Source organism: Triticum aestivum, chromosome 4B (genome assembly GCF_018294505.1).
Source record: "Triticum aestivum cultivar Chinese Spring chromosome 4B, IWGSC CS RefSeq v2.1, whole genome shotgun sequence".
Classification (NCBI taxonomy): Eukaryota; Viridiplantae; Streptophyta; class Magnoliopsida; order Poales; family Poaceae; genus Triticum; species Triticum aestivum.
The window spans coordinates 507665484-507680313 of NC_057804.1; the positions used below are offsets into that span (position 1 = coordinate 507665484).

General features: G+C 50.8%; 1 long non-coding RNA gene across 1 annotated transcript; it reads left to right on the top strand.

Moving 5' to 3' along the window:
* The first annotated feature begins 10173 nt into the window (after positions 1 to 10173).
* On the top strand, positions 10174 to 12325 carry LOC123095059 (uncharacterized). Its single transcript, XR_006446085.1, has 5 exons — positions 10174 to 10500; positions 10990 to 11034; positions 11118 to 11253; positions 11369 to 11438; positions 11751 to 12325. It is a non-coding gene; the product is annotated as an uncharacterized lncRNA (long non-coding RNA).
* The last annotated feature ends 2505 nt before the right edge of the window (positions 12326 to 14830 follow it).

Consider the following 14830-nt stretch of genomic DNA (forward strand, 5'->3'; position numbering starts at 1 on the left):
AGGAAGAACAGGGTGAACCTGGTCGACCAGTTTGGTGTTATGCGCAAACTCCAGAGAACAGCGGGCAACTCGTCGAGCCAACTGCCGGGTGAGCGGACGAGTGGCTCGACGAGTCGCGGCTTGATGCCGGACAGGATGAGTCTGTTGGCCCGCTCGACCTGCCCGTTGGACTACGGATGTGCCATGGAAGCAAGGTCGAGGCGGATGTCGGAGACGGAGCAGTATTGCTCGAGCGCGCCCTTGGTGAAGTTGGTGCCGTTGTCGGTGATGATGTTGTTCGGCATGTCGTAGCGCACCGCTATGTCCTTGATGAATCGGACGGCTATTGGCCCGTCCAATTTCTTGATTGGTCTTGCCTCGATCCATTTGGTGAACTTGTACACTGCCACCAGCAAGTGCGTCATGCCGCCTTGAGCGGTTTTGAAGGGTCCCACCATGTCGAGTCCCTAGACCGCGAAGGGCCAGGCGATCGGTATCGTGCGGAGTGCTGACACCGGCTGGTGGCTGCGTTTGCTGAAGCGTTGGCATCCTTCGCACTTGAGGACGAGCGACTCGGCGTCTTCGAGGGTCGTTGGCCAGTAGAAGCCATGGCGGAACGCCTTGGCCACGAGGGATCGAGATGCGGCGTGGTGCCCGCACTCGCCCTGGTGAATGTCGAGGAGGATGTCGATGTCGCGGTCCTGCTCGACGCAGCGCTGGAACACGCCGGTGAGCTGCGCTTGACGAGCTCGTTGTTGATGATGTTGTAGGAGGACGCCTGACGCTGAACTTGCTGAGCCTTGGTCTCATCCATGGGGAGAACCCCGTTCTCCGGCCATTCTGATATCGGCAGGGCCCAAGATGGGGCCGTGACGGCGGTGAAGACGGCCACCTGGGTGGGTTCCGAGTCGGCGGCTCCTGGGCCGGGTTGAGCAGCCCCCGGGTTGGTGACGGTGACGGCCGGGTCCGGGGTGATGGTGGCCGGGTTGAGCTGAGCAGCCCCCGGGCTGGGTTGGGCAGCCCCCGGGCCGGGTTCAGCAGTCCTCGGGCCGGGTTCAGCAGTCCTCGGGCCAGGTTCAGCAGTCCCCGGGCCGGGTTTGGCAGTCCCCGGGCCGCCTAGCGGCGCGGCCGGGTCTTTTGAGATGTGGATGGACTCGGAGTCTGGCAACGGCTTGACGGACGGCTTGCGCAGGTGCTCGAGGGAGACACTGGACGGGATGGCTTGACGTGACGAGGCGATCTTGGCGAGCGTGTCGGCTGCCTCATTCTCCGCGTGCGGGACATGGAGGAAGTCGCAGCCGTTGAAGGATCCGGACAGCTTCTGGATGAGTAAGCGATAGCTTGCCATGTTGGAGTCGCGGGCGTCCCACTCACTGGAGCACTGCTGCACCACCAAGTCCGAGTCGCCGCAGCACAGGATGCTCCGGATGCCGAGTTCCTTGGCGAGCCGGAGGCCGTGCACAAGGGCTTCGTACTCGGCGATGTTGTTGGAGGCGGCCAAGTGGATATGGAGTGCGTAGTGGAGTCGGTCACCTTTTGGGGATGACAGTACGATGTCGGCCCCTAAGACGAGTCGCATCTTGGACCCGTCGAAGTGCATGCACCAATGCGTCGAGTCGGGAGGCGGCGGCAGGTACTGGGTCTCGGTCCAATCGACGAGGAAATCGGCCAGGGCCTGAGACTTGATCGTGGTGCGGGGCTCGTAGAGGATGGTGTGGCCGGCTGCTGGATCGCCCATTTGGCGACCCGGTAAGAGGTGTCCCAGCACCCAATGATTTCATCGATCGGCACCGTGCTGACGACGGTGATGACGTGCTCTTGAAAGTACTACTTCAGCTTCTTGGCGGTGAGGTACACGCCGTAACACATCTTCTGGTAGTGCGGGTAGTTCTGCTTGGAGGTGGAGAGCACTTCGCTCAGGTAGTAGACCGGTTGCTGGACGGCCTGGATCTTGCCCTTCTCCGGTCGCTCGACCACCAGCACCGTGCTGACCGCCTGCGAGGTCGCGGCTACGTAGAGCAACAGCGGCTCCTTGTCGGTCACCGCGGCCAGGATGGGTGCGGTGGAGAGCATGCACTTGAGGTCTTGGAAGGCTTCGTCTGCCTTGTCGTTCCACTCGAACGGGCTTGTTTTCTTCATTAGCTGGTACAGGGGCAACGCCTTCTCGCCCAGCCGGCTTAGAAACTGGCTAACCGAGGCCAGGCAGCCTCTGAACTTCTGGACATCGCGCAGCCTGGTTGGCTTGCACATGCGCTCGATGGCCTTGATCTTCTCCAGGTTCGCCTCGATGTTGCGTTCCGAGACGAGGAAGCCGAGCAGCCTTCTGGCCGGGACACCGAAGACGCATTTCTCCGGGTTGAGCTTGACCTTGTATTCGCGGAGGTTGGCGAATGTTTCCTTCAGATCGTCGAGGAGCATGAGGTGCTGCTTGGTCTTCACCATGATATCATCCACGTATATGTGGATGTTCTTGCCGAGTTGCGGAAGCAGGCATTTCTGCATGCAGCGTTGGAAGGTGGCGCCGGCGTTCTTCAACCCGAACGACATGGTGATGTAGCAGTACACCCCGAAGGGCATGATGAAGGACGTCTTCAGGGCATCGGCCGGGTCCATCTTGATCTGGTGATAGCCGGAGTAGGCGTCCAGGAAGGACAGCAGCTCGCACCCGGCGGTCGAGTTGATGACTTGGTCGATTCGCGGGAGGGCGAACGGATCCTTGGGACAAGCCTTGTTGAGGCTGGTGTAGTCGATGCACATGCGCCAGGTTTTGTTCTTCCTCAGGACGAGGACTGGGTTGGCCAACCACTCAAGGTGAAACACTTCCATTATGAAGCCAGTCGCCAAGAGCTTGGCGACCTCTTCACTAGTGGTTCTTCTCTTCTCTTCGGAAAATCGACGGAGGGGTGACGGACAGGCTTGGCGTCCTTGCGGACATGGAGTTTGTGCTCGGCGTACTTCCTCGGGATACGCGGCATGTCTTTGGGGGTCCATGCAAAGATATCCCGATTCTCACGGAGGAAGTCGACGAGCTCGCCTTCCTATTTGTTGTCGAGGCGGGCGCCTACGACGACGTACTTGCTGCAGCTAGGGTCTTCCGGGTTCAGCTTCACTTTCTTGGTCTCCTTGGAGGGCTTGAAGGCAGCCTCATCGGCCGGGTCCAGGGTTGGGATCAACGCGTCGGAAGCCTCGCCAGCCAGGGCGACAATCCGGTCGAGCTAGCGCCGCTCCTCGGCAATGACCAGCGACTCGGCCAGCTTGGCGTCGTCTCGGGCGCACTCCAGAGACTTGCGGTAGTCGCCGGTGATGGTAATGAGGCCCTTGGGACCCGGCATCTTCATCTTCAGGTATGCGTAGTGGGGAACCGCCATGAATTTGGCGAGAGCGGGCCGGCCCAGCAGCGCATGATACACGCTGGACAGGTCCACCACCTCGAACCAGATTGGTTCGCGTCGGAGGTGGCTGCTGTCGCCAAATGATACGTCTTGGTCGTCTCTATAATTTTTGATTGTTCCATGCCAATATTCTTCAACTTTCATATACTTTTGGCAACTTTTTATACTACTTTTGGGACTAACCTATTGATCCAGTGCCCAGTGCCAGTACCTGTTTGTTGCATGTTTTATGTTTCGCAGAAAACCAATATCAAATGGAATCCAAACGGGACAAAAACGGACGGAGAATTATTTTGGAATATTTGGGATTTTCTGGAGGAAGAATCAACGCGAAATGGTGTCCGGGGTGGCCACGAGACGGGGGGGCGCCCCCTACCCCTGGGCGCGCCCTGAGCTCTCGTGGGCCACCCGTAAGGCGGTTGAGGCTCTACTTTTGCCACAACAAAGCTAATTTTATGAGAAAAATCTGGGCGAAAGATTCACCCCAATCGGAGTTACGGATCTCCAGATATAAAGGAAACGGTGAAGGGGTAGAATCGTGGAACGCAGGGAACGCAGAAAGATAGAGATAGATCCAATCTCGGAGGGGCTCTCGCCCCTCTCAAGCCATGGGAGCCAAGGACCAGAGGGTAAACCCTTCTCCCATCTAGGGAGGAGGTCAAGGAAGAAGAATAAGAAGGGGGCCTCTCTCCCCCTTGCTTCCGGTGGCGCTGGAGCGCTGCCGGGGGCCATCATCATCACCGCGATCTTCACCAACACCGCCGTCATCTTCACCAACATCTCCATCACCTTCCCCCTTCTATATCCAGCGGTCCACTCTCCCGCATCCCGCTGTACCCTCTACTTGAACATGGTGCTTTATGCTTCATATTATTTTCCAATGATGTGTTGCCATCCTATGATGTCTGAGTAGATTTTCGTTGTCCTATCGGTGATTGATGAATTGCTATGATTGGTTTGAGTTGCATGTTTTATTATTGGTGTTGTCCTATGGTGCCCTCCGTGTCGCGCAAGCGTGAGGGATTCCCGCTGTAGGGTGTTGCAATGCGTTCATGATTCTCTTATAGTGGGTTGCGTGAGTGACTGAAACACAAACCCGAGTAAGGGGATTGTTGCGTATGGGATAAAGGGGACTTAATACTTTAATGCTATGGTTGGGTTTACCTTAAAGAATCTTTAGTAGTTGCGGATGCTTGCTAGAGTTTCAATCATAAGTGCATATGATCCAAGTAGAGAAAGTATGTTAGCTTATGCCTCTCCCTCAAATAGAAATGCAATAGTGATTACCGGTCTAGTAACGTAGTCAATTGCTTAGGGACAATTTCACAACTCCTACCACCACTTTTCCACACTCGCTATATTTACTTTATTGCTTCTTTATCTAAAACAGCCCCTACTTTTTATTTGCGTGTTCTTTATTATCTTGCAAACCTATCCAACAACACCTACAAAGGACTTCTAGTTTCATACTTGTGCTAGGTAAAGCGAACACTAAGCGTGCGTAGAGTCGTATCAGTGGCCGGTAAGACTTGAGAGAGTATTTGTTCTACCTTTAGCTCCTCGTTGGGTTCGACACTCTTACTTATCGAAACAGGCTACAACTATCCCGTATACTTGGTGAAGTTTGGTGATGGCTCTGTCGTGGCCATAAAAGACAGAGGTGTGGTTGTGTTCAGGTGCAAAAATGGAGATCAGCGAGCACTTTCAGATGTCTATTATGTCCCCAGCCTCCGCAGTAACATCTGTTGGAAATATGCCCTAGAGGCAATAATAAAAGTATTATTATATTTCATTGTTCATGATAATTGTCTTTTATTCATGCTATAACTGTATTATCTGGAAATCGTAATACATGTGTGAATACTTAGACCACACTATGTCCCTGGTAAGCCTCTAGTTGACCAGCTCGTTGTGATCAACAGATAGTCATGGTTTCCTGACTATGGACATTGGATGTCGTTGATAACGGGATCACATCATTAGGAGAATGATGTGATGGACAAGACCCAATCCTAAGCATAGCATAAAAGATCGTGTAGTTCGTTTTGCTAGAGCTTTGCAAGTGTCAAGTATCTCTTCCTTCGACCATGAGATCGTGTAACTCCCGGATACCGTAAGAGTGCCTTGGGTGTATCAAACGTCACAACGTAACTGGGTGACTATAAAGGTGCATTACAGGTATCTCCGAAAGTAGCTGTTGGGTTGACACGGATCGAGACTGGGATTTGTCACTCCGTATGACGGAGAGGTATCTCTGGGCCCACTCGGTAATGCATCATCATAATGAGCTCAACGTGACCAAGGTGTTGGACACGGGATCATGCATTACGGTACGAGTAAAGTGACTTGCCCGTAACGAGACTGAACAAGGTATTGGGATACCGACGATCGAGTCTCGGGCAAGTAACGTACCGATTGACAAAGGGAATTGCATACAGGGTTTGATCGAATCCTCGACATCGTGGTTCATCCGATGACAACATCGAGGAGCATGTGGGAGCCATCATGGGTATCCAGATCCCGCTGATGGTTATTGACTGAGAGCGTCTCGGTCATGTCTGCATGTCTCCCGAACCCGTAGGGTCTACACACTTAAGGTTCGGTGACGCTAGGGTTATGAAGATATGGATATGCAGAAACCCGAATGTTGTTCGGATTCCCGGATGAGATCCCGGACGTCACGAGGAGTTCCGAAATGGTCCGGAGGTAAAGAATTATATATAGGAAGTGCTGTTTCGGGCATCGGGACAAGTTTCGGGGTTATCGGTATTGTACCGGGACCACCGGAAGGGTCCCGGGGGTCCACCGGGTGGGGCCACCTGTCCCGGGGGGCCACATGGGCTGTAGGGGGTGCGCCTTGGCCATCATGGGCCAAGGGCACCAGCCCCTATAGGCCCATGCGCCTAGGGTTTCCCCCTAGGAGGAGTCCTAGTGGTGGAAGGCACCCCTAGGTGCCTTGGGGGGGGAGGGAAACCTCCCCTAGGCCGCCGCCCCCCCTAGTAGATCTCATCTACTAGGGCCGGCGCCCCCCTGGCACCCCTATATATAGTGGGGGAGAGGAGGGACTTCAGACACCAGCCCCTGGCGCCTCCACCTTCCCCCGTTACGTCTCTCCCTCGTAGTCTCGGCGAAGCCCTGCTGCTGTGACGCCCTGCATCCACCACCACGCCGTCGTGCTGCTGGATCTTCATCAACCTCTTCTTCCCCCTTGCTGGATCAAGAAGGAGGAGACGTCTCCCGTCCCGTACGTGTGTTGAACGCGGAGGTGCCGTCCGTTCGGCGCTGGTCATCGGTGATTTGGATCACGTCGAGTACGACTACATCATCACCTTGCAAGCTTCCGCACGCGATCTACAAGTGGTATGTAGATGCAAACTCTCTCCCTAGACTCGTTGCTTAGATGAACTCATAGATGGATCTTGGTGAAACCGTAGGAAAAATTTTAATTTTCTGCAACGTTCCACAACAACATCATCCTAGTGGGTCAGCTTGACGAAGGAGGATGCAAGATCTGGATTGAGGATGGAATGATGACCATCCATGATCCGGGCCGATGCGTGCTAGCTCGCGTCAAGCGCACGGCCGGCAGGCTGTACACGAGCGTACTCTCGATTAATGCTCCTGCCTACCTCCTTGCCAAGTCTGACGACGTCACCTGGCGCTGGCACGCTAGGATGGGACACCTGCACTTCCGGGCCTTGTGTGCCATGTCATCGAAGCAGATGGTGCGTGGCATGCCGATCATAGACCGCGTCGAGGAATACTGTGATGGCTGTACGTTGGGCAAGCAGCACCGCGCACCCTTCCGTCAAGTTGCCGGATACCATGCTGAACAAGGGCTTGAGCTAGTCCATACAGACTTGTGCGGACCGATTACGCCAACAACGCCCGGAGGTAACAATTACTTCTTGTTGGTTGTTGATGACTACTCACGTTATATGTGGTTGGAGTTGCTGAAATTCAAGGACAAAGCACACCAGAAGTTCAAGCGGGTGCAGGTAATGGCTGAAGCAGAGGGGAGGTGCAAACTCCGGGCGTTTCGGTCAGACAGAGGCGGCGAGTTCAACTCGCTGGAGTTCAAAGAGTACTGTGATGAACGAGGCATCAAGCACTACACAGCCGCACCCTACTCACCTCAGCAAAACGGAGTGGTGGAGCATCGAAACCAAACCGTCGTCGAGATGGCGCGTTGTCTCCTCAAGAGCATGGCGGTACCGTCGTTCTTCTAGGCGGAAGCGGTGAAGACGTCGGTGTATCTCCTTAACAGGGCACCAACGTGCAGTCTGGACGGAGTGACACCGTATGAGGCGTGGCATGGCCGCAAGCCTAGCGTGCAGCACCTGCGCACATTCGGGTGTGTGGCGCATGTCAAGAAGCTCGGCCCCGGAATCACCAAGCTCTCTGATCGCTCAACCATGATGATATTCGTTGGATACGAGGAAGGATCCAAGTGCTACCGTGTGTATGATCCGGCAAGCAAAAAGGTACATGTAACACGTGATGTTTTGTTTGAGGAAAACAGGCCTTGGAGTTGGGACAACCAGGGCGTGGTCACCACACCTACGCCGACGACGTTCTCTGTTGTCTACACCATCAAGCCAGGCATGCATGAGCTGGATACTGGCGGGTCATCAGTATCCGTCCCGAGCAACACAGCAGGCTCACCCTCTACATCATCAATGGGGTCGCCGCTGCACTCGGTGGACACGCCGGACGCATCGACGCCTGGCACGTCGCAGACAGAGCCTTGCACACCGGCTACGGCAAGGGAGATGCATTGGGCCATGCCGCCCACGCATGATGATGGGCGCGATGTTGACTCCGAACCTATACGATACCGGTGCCTATCGTGCATCTTCGACGAGACTGAAGATGAGGCCATCCGAGAAGAGCTCGAGCTCTGCCTCCTCACGGCGGAGGAGCCGCGCGACATCAATGAGGCGCTAAATGACGGAGCCTGGAAGGTGGCGATGGGCAGTGAGATGGCGTCCATTGATGAGAATAACACCTGGGAGCTTGCCCACTTGCCGGCAGGCCACAAAGCCATCGGCCTAAAGTGGGTCTACCGCGTCAAGCGTGACCCGGACGGCAAGATCGTCAAGTACAAGGCACGCTTGGTGGTGAAAGGCTATGTGCAGCGAGAAGGCATGGACTTCGAGGAAGTTTTCGCGCCGGTGGCACACATGGAGACTGTGCAGCTGCTTCTTGCGCTTGTCGCGCACTCCGGCTGGGAGGTACACCACATGGATGTAAAATCCGCTTTTCTTAACGGTGACCTCGCCGAGGAAGTGTATGTGGCGCAGCCGCCCGGGTATGTCACCGTCGGCAAGGAGCAGCAGGTTCTGCGGCTTCAGAAGGCACTCTACGGGCTACGGCAAGCTCCGAGGGCCTGGTACGCGAAGCTGGACAAGACCATGAGCATGCTGGGGTTCACGCACAGCCCACTGGAGCATGCCGTGTATCGCCGCGGGGATGCACATTCATTCCTGCTAGTCGGTGTGTACGTCGACGATCTCATCATCACCGGCACATACCAAGCATCCATCACCGAGTTCAAGAAGCATATGCAAGAGCTCTTCAAAATGAGTGATCTTGGCCTTCTAAGTTACTACTTGGGCATTGAGGTAATCCAATCTAAAGATTCAATTACTCTGTGTCAAAAGAGTTATGCAGAGAAGGTGCTGCAAGTGGCCGGGATGACTGGGTGCAATGGCTGCCAAACTCCCATGGAGTGCCGGCTCAAGCTCAGGAAAGATGATGAGGCAAAGTTTGTTGATCCCTCGCTGTATCGCAGTGTTATTGGTAGCTTAAGATATCTGGTGCACACGAGGCCGGACATATATAGCACATGCAGTTGGAATAGTGAGCAGATTTATGGAGAAGCCGACGACTACTCACTGGACGGCTGTTAAGCAAATCCTTCGGTATGTGAAAAGCACTCTGAAATATGGCTGCTACTACCGGCGTGGAACTGCCCAGGCTACATTGCTTGGGTACAGCGACAGTGATCAAGCTGGAGACGTCGGAGACCGCAAGAGCACCTCTGGGCAGGTCTTCTTCCTTGGCGAGAACCCTGTCTCATGGAACTCCCAGAAACAGAAAATTGTTGCAATCAGTTCTTGCGAGGATGAATATGTAGCAGTAGCAGCGGCCACCTGTCAAGGCCTCTGGATGAGCCGTCTTCTTGTAGAAATGAGAGGGGAAGAGGCCAGCGCGTTCAAACTCCTAGTCGACAACAAGTCAGCCATTGCTTTGGCGAAGAATCCAGTCCATCACGATCGAAGTAAGCACATTGACATTAAGTTTCACTTCATTCGTGATTGTGTGGAGACTGGACAGGTGGACATTGATCATGTTAGCACTGACGATCAGCTTGCTGATGCACTGACCAAAGCACTGGGGCGTGTGCGGTTCATTGAGCTGCGACAGAGACTTGGCATCAGGGAAGTAGCCGGCGGACGTTAAGCTTAGGAGGGAGAAATGTTAGCCCACATAAGCTCAAGTCCATGCAGCTAGCTAGGCTAGGATGTTTTTTTTTTGTTTAAAATAATGTGCAGTAGGGTCGGATGTGACCCATGCATGCATGACAATCACGTAGATCGTGGGAACGCTATTGGCAGGCGATCTCATGTTTCCTTTGTTCTGTTATCCCCTCCTGGTCGCTCGGTCTCTGCTATGGACGTGATCACGGGATGGCGCGATCTACGCGGATCATGGCGACCAGATCGGGAGGGTAGTCTAGCTTTTGTACTTTAGATAAAAGGAATGAACGAGACGAAAAACGCTGCGACAGTTAGGCAGCACAAACTCTCTCGCAGACTCGTTCGTGTTCTTCCTCTCTCTCTCTCTCTCTCCGGCTAGTTCCTCTCTCCTCCGATCGCTCTACGACGACACTGAACTCGCTGGGAGCTGCCAGGCTATGAATTTGCTTCTGTTCTCGTGACTTTTTGTCAGACCGCTGAGCCCGTGCCCCGGTGTGAGCTTCTTGGGCTGTCGGGTGCTCGTCGTCCGGCAGCAGACCACGTCGCGACACGGGGGCAGTGGAGGCCGAGCTCACCCAGCTCGAGACCATACGGTGGCAGTAGGAGACTGAGCACCATGTGGTGTGGGCGTCGATTCAAAATCACTAGTGAGTCCTACTTCAGCCTCACTTGCCATCCTCCCTCTCTTTTTCTTTTGTGAGAACTGCATTTCAGTTTGGAGTTTTCTCTGCTATGTGTGTGAGAGAGAGGTACCATGGTGGCTAGCTTTAAGCTGTCATGTGATTTTGTTTCCACCTAAATCTGCTATATGAACACTTACTTGTTGTTTGTATACACCGTCGAGTCAAATTGCCTCGCTTGTTTAAATATGTGCAAGACTAGTATGGTCAGGAAATTGGTACTCCGGGATAATAATCCAGTTAGTTTCATCTTCTCTTCATGTTAATTTACACGAGAGGACCCCTGTTGCTGCAATTCATCAATCCAATGACAAAAATAAACTTACTTTTGGTTTGCTTGTCTGAAATGAAATGAAGTAAACTAAAGTGCAACCCATCTTCACCTTTCCTTGCTTCCTTGTTTTGATTTGATTGTAAATAAATAAGATCTCATTTCATTTGGTTTGCTTGTGTCAGGGAAAAGAAGCAAGGAGTACAAGGAACACACACTATGTCAACAGAGTAAGTGATCCCATATTCCCATTGGGTTGAGATACCTCTTTTTTTTGACGACATGTTTTTGATCTTGCTGGCTGCAATGGCAGATGAGCGTCTTGAGCTGGTGCGGCGTTCGTGCGGGGCTGGTGCACGAGGGAGGAGCCAACTGCACTCGCCTCTTCTTCTTCCCCAAAGGGTGCAGGAGATGTTCCTCGCCCACACTTAATTCAGTGAAAAGATTGAGTTAGTTGTACTCTTGTATCTCTGCATACTTAATTCAAGAAACAACACCCTTTTCAGTACATCATCTGCAAATTTGATTCACTTAGTGTTACTCCTAACTGAATTCCTTTGGCAGTGTGAAAGAAAGAGAACTCGAGCCAAGGTGATGGTGATGGAAATGAATTAAAGAAAGAGAAGCTTGTAAGGTGACCTACCTACCATTTTCAAACCAAGACTTTCTATTTTGTGACTGGTCTTACTGTTTTGAAATTGTGCCCTGGCTAAATTTTCTCAACTGTAATTATGTTGGTGGGGACGCTCAAGATACCGTAATTTTGTACCCACACCTAGCGACAATGTATATGTGCACACTACTCCATTACCAAAACATTTTGATATCCTGATTGACTGATTTCCTGAGTGAACGTTTCCAAAACTAGCAGATCATGATCTTGATATCGATATATTGCTAGTATTCCTGATTTCTTGATTGAAAAGTAACATGAACAATTTTGTAGGACGCCTACACAAAGATGAGCAGAGAGCAGGGGAGTTCGCTGGGATGGAGCCGCTGGTGGCCTGGCCGTAGCCGTGGAGGAGGTGGGGGCGGAGGAGGAGTTGAGCGCTGGCCAGGGTCGGGCGGGGCAGGAGGTGAGCGCTGGCCTGGAGGAGCCTGGCGGAGAAGCAGGGGCGACGAGGGGCCTGGCGGAGGGGCAAAGAGGAGAGCTCACCTGGAGAAGCCCGGCGGAGGGGCAAAGAGGAGCGCTGGCCTGGAGGAGCCTGACGGAGGGGCGCTGGCCTGGAGGAGCCCGACAGAGGGGCGCTGGCCTGGAGGAGCCCGACGGAGGATGGAGGAGTGCTGGCCTGGAGGGGTGCTGCCTCGCGGATGGAGGAGGAAGACGATCTGTTTTGAAACGAGAAGTATTTCTGTACTTTTGTGCGTTTTCACCTGATCGGAGAGGAACTCCCAACGACAATTATTTCAGAACAGAGGGAGTAGCATGCATGTCCTCTTTTCTTTTATCTCATGCAGCCTCGCTGACACCTAGAATAAAACAAGATTCATATTTCACTGTTTGTTTGTTGATTCTCAAGCCGGCTCATTGTTTACGCAGTTAACTCGTGCACGTATGCAAATTTACCAGATTTTGTGTAAAAATGAGGGATTGGTAACATGCTCTATGTAAAAAACCGTTGCGAAAATGTTCTGTCACGGTGTCGTCATTTTTCTTGGGTCGCATGCACACTGCAGGCAATGCATGAGTCTTCGGTAATAGACTCTCTTTTGTTCCTCATCCTTATTCTTTGGTCATGCAAGGCCTCCTTTTCCTTGCTTGGTCTCTTTTTCCTAATTCCTACACAGCTTCTTAACATAAAGAAAAGTCAAAGACCTATATAAATACTAGAATGTATTGCATGTATGGGGGCGATGTGGTACTATTTAATTATAAAATTGACCTTAATCTAACGGGTAACATCACCTAGTTTAGTTGGTGGCGGCACAACTCTTCTAAAGTGGATGTTGCGGGTTCGATATCGCAACAGCAGGCCACCGGCCTCATCAATGCTCAGCTTGGTTTTGAGACGGAGAAGAAAATCAAACATACGATGTTTTGAGTGGACGTTCCCCACTACAGATACCAGGGTTCGTTCCCCACCCTCCACCTTTTTTATCTCTCCTTTTTTTCTCTCGCAAGCGCGCCTACTCTTCCCGCACATGGTAATGGGCCGGCCCATTTGCAGGTTCCAACGCTCCTGTTTTCTATTTCATTTTTTGCCTTTCACGTTCTTATTTTTGTTTTATTTTTTTCTTCTTCAAATTTATTCGTGAATTTCCAAAAAAACTATATTTCAAAAAAAAAGTCTTGAAAAATTATAAACTGTTTTTGAATTAAAAACATTTGGAAAATCATAAAATGATCATGATTTCAAAAAATTGTTCACGTATTATAAAAAACTATCACGATTTCAAATAAAGTTTCAGGAAATAAAAAATGTTCATGGTTTTTTAAAAATATCCAGTATTCGAAACGTATTAGGGAATTTAAAAAACGGGTAACATCACCTAGTTTAGTTGGTGGTGGCACAACTCTTCTAAACTGGATGTTGCGGGTTCGATATCGCAACAGCAGGCCACCGGCCTCATCAATGCTCAGCTTGGTTTTGAGACGGAGAAGAAAATCAAACGTACGATGTTTTGAGTGGACGTTCCCCACTACAGATACCAGGGTTCGTTCCCCACCCTCCACCTTTTTTATCTCTCCTTTTTTTCTCTCGCAAGCGCGCCTACTCTTCCCGCACATGGTAATGGGCCGGCCCATTTGCAGGTTCCAACGCTCCTGTTTTCTATTTCATTTTTGCCTTTCACGTTCTTATTTCTGTTTTATTTTTTTCTTCTTTAAATTTATTCGTGAATTTCCAAAAAAAACTATATTTCAAAAAAAAAGTCTTGAAAATTTATAAACTGTTTTTGAATTAAAAACATTCGGAAAATCATAAAATGATCATGATTTCAAAAAATTGTTCACGTATTATAAAAAACTATCACGATTTCAAATAAAGTTTCAGGAAATAAAAAAATGTTCATGGTTTTTTAAAAATATCCAGTATTCGAAACGTATTAGGGAATTTAAAAAACGGGTAACATCACCTAGTTTAGTTGGTGGCGGCACAACTCTTCTAAAGTGGATGTTGCGGGTTCGATATCGCAACAGCAGGCCACCGGCCTCATCAATGCTCAGCTTGGTTTTGAGACGGAGAAGAAAATCAAACGTACGATGTTTTGAGTGGACGTTCCCCACTACAGATACCAGGGTTCGTTCCCCACCCTCCACCTTTTTTATCTCTCCTTTTTTCTCTCGCAAGCGCGCCTACTCTTCCCGCACATGGTAATGGGCCGGCCCATTTGCAGGTTCCAACGCTCCTGTTTTCTATTTCATTTTTTGCCTTTCACGTTCTTATTTCTGTTTTATTTTTTTCTTCTTTAAATTTATTCGTGAATTTCCAAAAAAACTATATTTCAAAAAAAAAAGTCTTGAAAATTTATAAACTGTTTTTGAATTAAAAACATTCGGAAAATCATAAAATGATCATGATTTCAAAAAATTGTTCACGTATTATAAAAAACTATCACGATTTCAAATAAAGTTTCAGGAAATAAAAAAATGTTCATGGTTTTTTAAAAATATCCAGTATTCGAAACGTATTAGGAATTTTAAAAAACGGGTAACATCACCTAGTTTAGTTGGTGGCGGCACAACTCTTCTAAAGTGGATGTTGCGGGTTCGATATCGCAACAGCAGGCCACCGGCCTCATCAATGCTCAGCTTGGTTTTGAGACAGAGAAGAAAATCAAACGTATGATGTTTTGAGTGGACGTTCCCCACTACAGATACCAGGGTTCGTTCCCCACCCTCCACCTTTTTTATCTCTCCTTTTTTCTCTCGCAAGCGCGCCTACTCTTCCCGCACATGGTAATGGGCCGGCCCATTTGCAGGTTCCAACGCTCCTGTTTTCTATTTCATTTTTTGCCTTTCACGTTCTTATTTCTGTTTTATTTTTTTCTTCTTTAAATTTATTCGTGAATTTCCAAAAAAAC